Source organism: Ambystoma mexicanum, chromosome 1p, assembly GCF_040938575.1.
Source record: "Ambystoma mexicanum isolate Mex_15411 chromosome 1p, UKY_AmexF1_1, whole genome shotgun sequence".
NCBI classification, from domain to species: Eukaryota; Metazoa; Chordata; class Amphibia; order Caudata; family Ambystomatidae; genus Ambystoma; species Ambystoma mexicanum.
Genome location: NC_090921.1, coordinates 471,213,636 through 471,223,722, shown reverse-complemented (window position 1 = coordinate 471,223,722; position 10,087 = coordinate 471,213,636). Strand labels below are relative to the sequence as shown.

At 42.7% G+C, this 10,087-nt stretch overlaps 1 long non-coding RNA gene across 1 annotated transcript; it reads right to left on the bottom strand.

Annotated features, from left to right (window-relative positions):
- Window positions 1–481: 481 nt before the first annotated feature.
- LOC138573286 (uncharacterized) lies at window positions 482–9,545 on the bottom strand. Its single transcript, XR_011303919.1, has 3 exons — window positions 9,459–9,545; window positions 4,028–4,215; window positions 482–2,967 (listed from the first exon to the last, which is right to left on the bottom strand). It is a non-coding gene; the product is annotated as an uncharacterized lncRNA (long non-coding RNA).
- Between the last annotated feature and the right edge of the window lie 542 nt (window positions 9,546–10,087).

Sequence of the window (10,087 nt, the reverse complement as noted above, 5' to 3'; positions counted from 1 at the left end):
TTCTACTCATTATTTATAAAAGTCAATGGAGTCTACCTCATTGTGAAAAGCATAGCCTCAGACTGATGACTCCACTTATTCTGCAGAGAACTGCCTCCCAACATTTTTTAGGTAACCTTTAAACTGGCCACATGGTGTCAGCCTACCTCGGAAATTACACAGCAGCTGAATTGACAGTGTATTGATAAATTGAACGCAACCACTTCTTGTGCAGGTGATTAAAATGTTAACAATAACAAAAAGGACAATTCTAAGAACAGCTAATTTTCTTCTCCAATCATCAAAAAATACAGTTTTTCCAAAAACATTGAGTTACTTTTTAGAAGCAATACTTTAAATAATATCATACTTTCATATACATTTGTTTTTTTTCTCTCTTTATTGTGCGTTTGGCTATTGAACATATAAATACTTTAAATTACTATCTTTGTTCCTACAGTTTATATTTTAGAGTTTATGTTTTTTAAATAAATAATAGGTAGCATCTATGCAGTATTGAGCGCTGATGTGCAAGTAGCTGATGAAACCCCAAGCCGTTTAAAGATGGCGACAGAACTTTCTAGAAGGGTTGAGTTTTTTCTGTTTCTATAGCCTGCAGGGCTGAAGTAACAGCGGAAGCGTTCGTCAACAAGGAAGGATACGGACGGTGGTAGCACAGGTCCAGGCACCAGAAGAATGTCAGAATACGAAACAGTGCAACGGGGGTCGCTGAACCTAAAGGGTGCTGCAGGGATGGCTATTGGCAAGAAGTAAGAGCCTGTTACGATCGTTAGTTCGCTGTTCAAAGGGTGCTGAGGTGTCAATATCACAGTGGGGAGGGAAATCGAGGGCCTGATTCTGTGCTCCATGCAAAACAAGAAAAGTGTCGTGCAATGACGTTTTCTTATTTTGCATAGATATAGAGCTGAGAATCGGCAAAAAGTGTGTGTTAAGAGGGCGTTGGGTGGTTGTCCCTTAACTATGAAGATGCTGTTTTATAATGTTTTCTTTAAGAGAAATAACAGGCTGTGCTGTTTTTGATAACTCAAACGTCTGTTAAATTACAACGTGAAGTACATTTCTTAAAACAGAATAATTCTTGCAACCTGCAGCAGGCAAAATCAAGCCTTTCTGTGGTGGAAAGTGGACTAACGGCATGTTCTAGTAGGTGGGGGATTTCAGTGTGACGCGCAAATGCCCCACTTCATGCCAGTGAGGACTCTGATTTCTCTGCTAATGGTGCAATCAAACAATTGCTGCCAGAGCAAACAAAGAAAATGTGAAGTAGTTTTCAGCAGCACAGCCCCTGTACCCCATGGCTTAGAACTTCAGTCGCTTTGCGGTCATAAACTGTACGACAGCTTCAGATTGGGGACACCCAAGTCAAAAAGGAAGATCTTCCTGGAATCAATCTTGAGTCATCAGGTGACTCCATCCTAGAGTCATCCATGGCTAGTTCAGGGAGATCATCCGAAACCATCCTTAAGTATGTGTATAGGCTGAAATATTCAAATGAGATGACTCTAGAGTTATCACAGAAACTACTCAAAGAGGAGTTCTGATTACTTCCAGTGATGATCTTGTATTACTCCAGGATGACCCCTATGACAACTTCAAGATGGTGTGGATTACTCCAGGATGACTTCAGGGATGGCTGGGGATTACTCCGGGATGACCCAATGACAACTTCAGGATAAGTGGGGGATTACTCCAGGACGACCCTGTGACAACTTTAGGATGGTTTGAAATTGTGAACGATTATTGCAGACAACATCAGGAGGATGTTGCGTGAAAAGGGTTTTGATTCCTTGTGTGTAAAATGGGTGGTATTACTATAGGGTTAGACCTATGGATAGTGTACTGGAAAACATGGAATTTGCCGCTGTTACTTGCCATCTTTGCTAGAGCACTCAAATGTCATTAACTAAGGTTTGCTGATTTAGCATACAAAACTACAAATCCACCCCACGTCACAAACCAACGTCTAAACTCCCTCATTTCATTTCTCACCTCTAGCTAACATGGCATCACACCCAATAAACTCCCACAATTAAAAATCACTGAACTAAAATAAACACTTTCAGTGACCTAAACAGAAGGTCTACCTGCATGACAAGACTGTCGATCACTTCACCCAATATCACTATGAGCAGCTAGCAATTAGTTCGACCATTCACCACACCCAAGAAAACATTAGCTGACACCCAACAGAAATCCAATAGCACAAAAACATGTACCATTTACAAGTTGGCACCAACCTACAAATTCACCAGATAAACTATAATAGTTCTACACACAAGATCACTTGTATTTTCAGTTTCACAGAGCAGCATGTGAGCTACAATTTCATTGTAGATTAGCAGCAGTGGCTGACGTAGCAACCAAACTCGGTTGTGGGGATGTTCAAATTCCATTTTTTGTAAAAACCGTAATCTGAAAGATTGAACAGGTGTGTGGTAACGTGTAGGTGTCACTTCATGGTCCAAACAGGCATGACCGTCATACTGTAACAAGAACACACTGTTAAGAAGACGTGGTGATAGAGTTGAGCTTGTCAAATTAGATCTGTCCAACAAAACATTTGTAGCAGACAATTGACGATTACTTTATAGTCCAATATTTTGCATTTGTTGCACAGCTACATCTCTGGGAACTGAAACATTACACAGACATCTGCCGATTTAATTCTGTGTCTATCAATTGTCCAGGTGAAGTAATAGGCAGGTTCTGAGGAAGGAATGAAGAATACTAGCCATCCCTGCCAAAAAGGTTTTCCAGCTTTTGTGAACAGCCATTAATACATTTTGGAATAGTCAGTTTTCACCCATCAGCTTTTACAATATAATTCTCTTGTTTTTTTCACTGCATCTTCTTTTTCCAGATTCCACCAGTAGCTGCTTTTTCTCCTCTACCTTTCTTTTTAATGCCTCAATTATAGCTTTTTGTTATTTCATCAAATGTTTCCTGTGTCTTAATACTGTTTCTTGGCTGCGGGTATGAAAAAGGCAAGTTGAAACTTCATAATGTGACTACCAATACAACAAACATTTTGCCTGAGCTGTACACTGGGGTGACTCCCCTTAAGCGTGACCCTATCCGCCCCCCTTGGAGTTTTGCTTATTCTGGCTCTCCTTGACACGTTCCCTCCCTCCCCATGCAGCTACCCACAACTCAGTGTAGCTGCACACATAACAATGTGTATGGGTACATACCGTTGAGAGTGCGCCGTGACCACTATAATTTATAAATAGTGGCGAGCTGCATCACCAATTCCACAAGATCTACGCATAAAGACCTTAAATGAATCGGACAGAGAACGAATTGGTATTTGCGAATCGTGCTCTACTTTGAACATCCACGATTAGTTCCCCAACCCGTGGACTACATTTTCAGGATTGCATCTAAGGTGTAAAAAAATCAAAAAAGATAGTTTAGGAATTTCGATTTGGGGAACCAATCCAGGATGTCCAAGCACAACTAAAGACATTTAGCACAACGCGCCAGCCTTTGACAGGTCTCTCGGGACTCAACCCTTTAATCATTAAGTACTATCAGAACATTGTTTCAAGATATTTTCACAATCAACTTCCAAACCTGGTCACCATACCAAAGTGTTCGATTTCAAGGCCTTGAAGACGGCTAAGGTCGAAACATCGTCGGCTGACTTTATGGGAATAAATTCACCTACAGATGAATATCCTGATGATATTATTTTACTTTCATTCTAAAAGACTGTATACCTAACTTTAAGGAGGTAGAGTGCGATTCGCCAATAGCAATCCATTCTCTGTCCTAGCTGCATGCATACTCTGACCTGGACTACGGTCCCCGAGGGCGTTCAACCCATAGCGCTTCGCCAACACATAAGAGAAATCAGTAGACCATCTATAGTAGTCTAGAGGAAAGAGATGCTGTAAATGAGGTGGGCATTGTGTAGCATTCATCTGTATGTGTGAAAAAGGGGAACGACTCCACATAGGGATGTCAGATGTACCCTCCTCCCCCAAACATCAAATAGATGAACAAGAACAAAAAACACATTGCTTACCTAACTAGAAAAGCATGACTCCTTGAAATCCTTTTCTTCACGTATTTCTCTTCTACTTTCATCGATACCCTCTATCAGCAATTTCCAATTAACTTCACCAGGAATTGCAAAGGCTCGAATTCCCCATCCTTTCAAATGCACAGAGAATTGTCTGGATCAAAGAGTGTCATGATGATTTGAGTTATTGTCTAAAAGAAGAAATAAAATATGTATGTAAATTTAGTATGTGCCAAGTATTTGTGAACCAGGTCTGTACCCAAAACCATTAATTTATAGTGGGCTTGCTATGGATGTTCCTGCCTGATGTGTCCCTATTTATGAGTGGAGTGTCTCTTGGTGCTTGGTTAACTTCCTCCAGGACTTCCACCCATTGTGGCTTTAACTAGTTGCATCGGTTCGCAAATTTAGAGGTGTGTGTTCTTGAGAGGCAATACGTTCTTAACTGCAGAGCTCTTGTACCTAAAATGCTGCAGTCATTTTGTGTATGTCCTTTAAAATTCAAACACATGTTTCAGTTCCTTAAATGTAAATATCAACCATAGAGAGCCCCACCTTGCAGACAGCAACATGTACAGGAAATAGGATGGTATGCAGCGACAGAACCCATGACCAAAGTGATCTTTACTGGGAGAACAAAAAGTAAATATTACACCTTAGCAGGAAGGCCTTTGCTAATATGAGCCAGGCACTATCCTCCAGAAGGGTCACAAGACCTCCCCGACCCCCATAAGCATTGCTAATGTGCAATAAATTATGCACTACAGCTGAACTAGTGCAGTGCTCATAGCAGTGGAGAAATCCTGCAAAAAAGTAAACCAAGCCATGGGTAAACTTTGCAGAGACATGGTTTCTCACACATCTATCCAGCAGAACAGCTGGATACACGTAGATAACCTATTACGTAGAGGGTCGGGTGCACCTATCTGAGGAAGGCATGGACTATTTGTGTGGAACATTGTGGGGGCATTGGAGCAGAAACAGCATTAAAGCCAGAGAGGGGCAGCCAGTAGGAGCATTTATCCCCTACTTGGCAATGGTTTGAAAGCAATCAGCCTGATCCGTATAACAGTCATTGTGTGGAACTGGGAAGGAGTTGCCCCACCCATGAAAAGGGGGCATCCGTATGCTGAACATCTAGGGCGTTTTATGGCAGAGGGGGCCCAAAGGATGCCAGTTGGTGGAGGCTTGAAGGATTATGGTGACTTTTTAATAGAAAATATCAGAATTTGTGGCGGGGGGCAGAAATTATTTTACTCAGGGGGAGGCTCTGCATAAAAAGGCTTGAAGACCACTGCCTGAACCTTTTAACTGCCATGGTCCCCCCCCCCAGTGCCAAGGCCGTTGAAACTCTCCTTTAATGCAAATTCATTTGCTGGACAATTAATGGATGACACTTTTTTTTTAGTTGGCTGGTGTTCAATGGCTTAAGTGAAAGCAATGATCAGGTTGCAAGCATTGCTAAGAGAAATAAATAGATGGGGGGGCATCTGTCCACTGTTGGTTAGAGGAGTCTTTCTCTCCCTTCTTCATGAGAGCTTGGATGGCCAATATCTGCAACCATTCTCTGTGCCCCGAATCACAACAGCAAATCTAAGCCCTAAGCACCATGTGCCACCAGAAGGAGGAATGCAGGAATCAAATAACTCATTCAACAGGGCGTTTCCACCATCGCCAGCCTGAGACTATGGCTCAAACAGTCTGCCGCACACTTCAAAACGTAGTCAGACTTCATGCTAGCCAAACAAAACATTGCCACTTGGCACCCTGCTTCAGAATTAAGCAATATTAAAGATGCTGCGAAAGTCACACACGCTTCGCACAAGCCACACATCAACAATCTCCACACAAGGGAAATCTATGCCAGCGGGTGTCTGTGCACTGGCATGCAGCTATCTGGGCAACTTACTGATAATTACAAGCATTGTGCCCTCTATATACAAGAGACACATTCTCACAGGGGCTATGTGACAGTGCAATGTTCTTAAGCAGACGACAAGAGTCAAATCTTGAGTATCGCTGGGTCTGTGCAACTCTTTCCTTCCCAGTAAAGCACCGGAATGATTTCGCTCCTACCCACTGAAGGTGCGGTCATGTGTACGAGTTGTATATGCACCGTACCGGACACGTAGCAACGTCGCACACAAGGGCATAGCAAGCACGTGTATAATGGACCACTTTAAAGCAACCAGGGATTTTGCAAATGTACGTTTAGTACATTTAGCTTCTGCCGTTTAAGCCCACATGTGCACTGTCCCCTAGGGACCAGGGAGGATAAGTGCTCATCCAAACTAGCAATCAAAATATATGTTAACATATAGCTGTGCCAGCAAGATAGCAATTAGGTTTTTTGCCTTTTTTTTTTAATAACATTTTCTTGATGACAAGATAGTCACTCTACAGGCAGTGGTCTTGTGGTCTTCAAACTTGTTTGACCCCCCAAGCCCTCCCTAACAAAAAGGTACCTGGCTTGGGCCCCTCTATCCACATGGACTCCAAAATGTTTATCTGGTGTAGAATGGAGGTGTGGGTGCCAAACAACATTCTTTCAAAATCATTGCTTGCAATAACTCAAATTAATTAGAGGGCAAATATTTGTAAACGCAGCATTCAGAATTTTTTGCTACAGGGGATGTGACTAAAAGTAGCGTTGGATATTTATTTCAAAGAGTAACGTAGGACACACTTAAGTACAAAAACTTGATTATTATCAATGCAGTCACTTGCAAGTTGGACAGTGGCATACTGGAGAGCTTGTGTGAAGGGTGGGCCTGCCTTTCAGCAGCCAGCCATCACTATTGGGTTCAATTTTTGCAATAACCTGTGGTTGGCTTTATTTAGTCTTTAGGGCTGCAAAAGTTGAAAATCCAATCTTGCAAAGGTACGAGGTGCTGAAAGGTAACAGTACATTGACTGCATTTGGATAAAAGGAGGAAACAGCATTTTGCCAAAATCCACCCAAGGACAATTTTTTGAATTGACTCTCCAGTAGACGGTCACTTTGAAGCTCCATTAGTTCCTCCTGGAGGTGTATTGGGAGGTGGGCGGGCCCCTACGTCCGATAGGAAAGGCTGAACCACTCAGTCATTTATGCTACAACTGTCCTCTGGAAAGTACTTTTGAGAGTGGTTCTGAGATGGTTTCCCATTAGTTCAGCAACACATGAAAAGATCCTACTCCACCTCCTCAAGAGCATCTGCTAATAATGAAACGTGTCGGAATGCAGACATTAACCTTCCTCCTCCAAAGCTCCAACTTCATCTTAAATGCTGACATTTTTGCGTTCATAGCCAATGATGTGGTTTCTTTACTGTGCCTTGCAGGGAGAGGTTTAGAAAATGTAGCTTTTCAAAGAGGTCACCATAGTAAGCTAACAGTACAAGCCAGCAGTTTTGTTGAAAATGTTTGGAGGGGGGGGATATGACATCTGAAGAAAAGGTGCCCCAACCAAATGAATGGGGACAAAATGGTGTGCCATGAAAGTTGGGGGGGGGCAAACACCCCTGTCCCCCCTAAAATTACGCCCATGCAAGCCAGTGTGAATCACACAGAGGCTCTTCTTTCGTCTGGTCTAAACCCAGGAGAAAGTGTCTCTCTTTGTTCCAGAGTTCCTAAACACAATATAAAACCTTTCCCCCTGGAGAGCAACCTGACCTCCGTGTGAAACAAAGCATCATGTTCAGCTCCCATTTCTGCACATAATGTGGCAAACAGATGGACTCTTGTGCGGTGCATCTTAATAAAATGCACCATCTTTACAAAAAAAGTCAGCACCTCTGAGAGTCCATTCCCCATATTGCGCACAGGCAAAGCTTCCTGGGGATCACGCAGTATGTGTGTCCACAATATATGTGGAGCTACTATCAACACTTTTGCTTTTAACCCAGTTCTAGCACCAGACATTGAAGGAGCACCATCCAAGCAAATACCAACACACGCCTCCCACTTTAGGCAGTGGGAATTTAGGAAGTAGTTAACAATGTCAATGACTATAGATGCAATTGCTCTGCCCTGAACTGGTTTACAAAATATTTCAAGCACGATATCAATTCTGTACTGATAGAAGAGGACAGGTCAGTGATGCGGCGGAAAATTGTGGTGTCAGACAAAGATACTTTAGCATTTCTCTGCTGCACCGTCACTAAGCATTACCCGGTTGACAGGGAGAATTGTTGGCAGAATTACTCTCAGCATCTGAAAAGTGCTTCTCCCCCCCCCAGATAATGTGGTAAGAAACTTCCAAAGTATTTGCAGGTACTGAGGCCACGTTTTAACTGTCTTTTGCTTGTGTATGCCTTGTAGCTGCCGTACAAACAAATCCATGGTCTTTTTTGCTAAAGTTTTGTTTCCAAATGCGCCTTAAGTGTTGGCTTCAGGCTTGCTAACGTAGCGCCACAAACCACACACTGCAGCTTAAATTGTCAGCAACTGTGATCCATGTGAACCCGAAACGCAAATAAGACATATTTCCGTGTTTTTGCATTGCTCGTGTCCGTTTCCACCGCTCCTTCCGCTTTTCGTTTGAGATTCCTACCATCTTTGGGCACTAGGAAACTATCCAGTTCTATGTGTTATTTCTGCATTTTAAAGCCCAAACACAAAAAAGACTGATTTTTTCCTGGCTGTTTTTGTATTGACTTTAAAGTGTGGAATTCACATACTGCCCCCCTTCTTCCCCACCCGCTCATTAACTTGTCAATCAGAGGGGACCCCGGAACCCCCAATTTCCCTCCCCAACACACGCATCTTACCCACATGCGCACACACAGTCCAAAACACACCTCTGCCTCCTGTGACGACTCTGCTGGGTCTCACAGCGCCTGTCAGCTCCTGCACGCACTCATGTGTGACAGGGGTTTGACAAGTTTGATCGTTCGATTTAGAAAGACCGCTCTGAGTGGTCACGGAGCGGTCTTTCTAAATCGACACCCCCCCCCAATCGGTACAGTGAAAAAGATATTTTCTTCACTTAGTACCAATGATCCATCTAAAAAAGGAGCCTGACTCTGAAAACATTGCAAACCCCTACGTTAATTTATGTCACGTTATTTTTTAAAGACCATTTAAAGGTTTCAAAAATTTAAAATGTTTTAAAAGATTTAAATAAACACCACATAAGATTTAAAACTAAACATGTGAAAAGGCTAGGGGTGGGTGAAAAACAAAACCATGTGAACAGCTTGAGGGAAAAACAAACTCAGCAGTAATGGGTCAGAAATGCTGCTTGGATTAAAAAAAACACCACATTGATACAAGTCTCAGAAGACTCCCTGTTCAGATCGTGAAGTTCTAGCTCGAATTTTTTGTTGAAGTGTTGTCCTGGACTAGGCCACAGGGCGGCGAAAACCACACCTGGATGCACATTGCACAGGGCCGATATAAACCTTCAGCACTTCTACTCAACCAATATTACATAGGAATAAGAAATCCTTACTTGCCAGCGTGACTGGGTCAAGTGCTTCACTGGATTTTTCTTGCTGGGACAAAGGTGGTTAGGTTGACACACCGACGCTTGGAGCGATGCTGCTGCAATGAAAACAGTTAGTCAAGGATACAAGGATCTAACTGAGACTTCAAAAATGAGCAGGGGTTAAAACCAGCTCTTGGGTGTTAGGCATCAGCTAGTAAGCAGGATGTAACGCTGGGAAACCAGGCGAGAGCACACAGTGCACTGTAAATGCAACTCCCACATGAGACGTGACTTTCAGTACCGCCCCAAACTGGACATGAGAAAGGAACAACCTCAAAAAAAGGTTTGAAATCCCTGATTGTGACTTCTACTATAACTTTAAAATTACCCCACCATCACCCACAGCAAAATACAGTTGTTTTAAAAAAAGACATTCTTACCATCGGAAAGACCTAATACAGATGTTTTTATGGTGCCATTGCTGCTGCGGACTTTGGTGTCCAAGATGGGATGATTAAGCCAATTTTTGTTCCTGCAATTGAAAAAGTACAATACAAAAATATTATAAACGTACCAGATTGACCGTACCAATATGTGCGCACTACACCCTGCCAGTCGGCACACATCCTCCGCCGCACACAAAAGGGACCTAG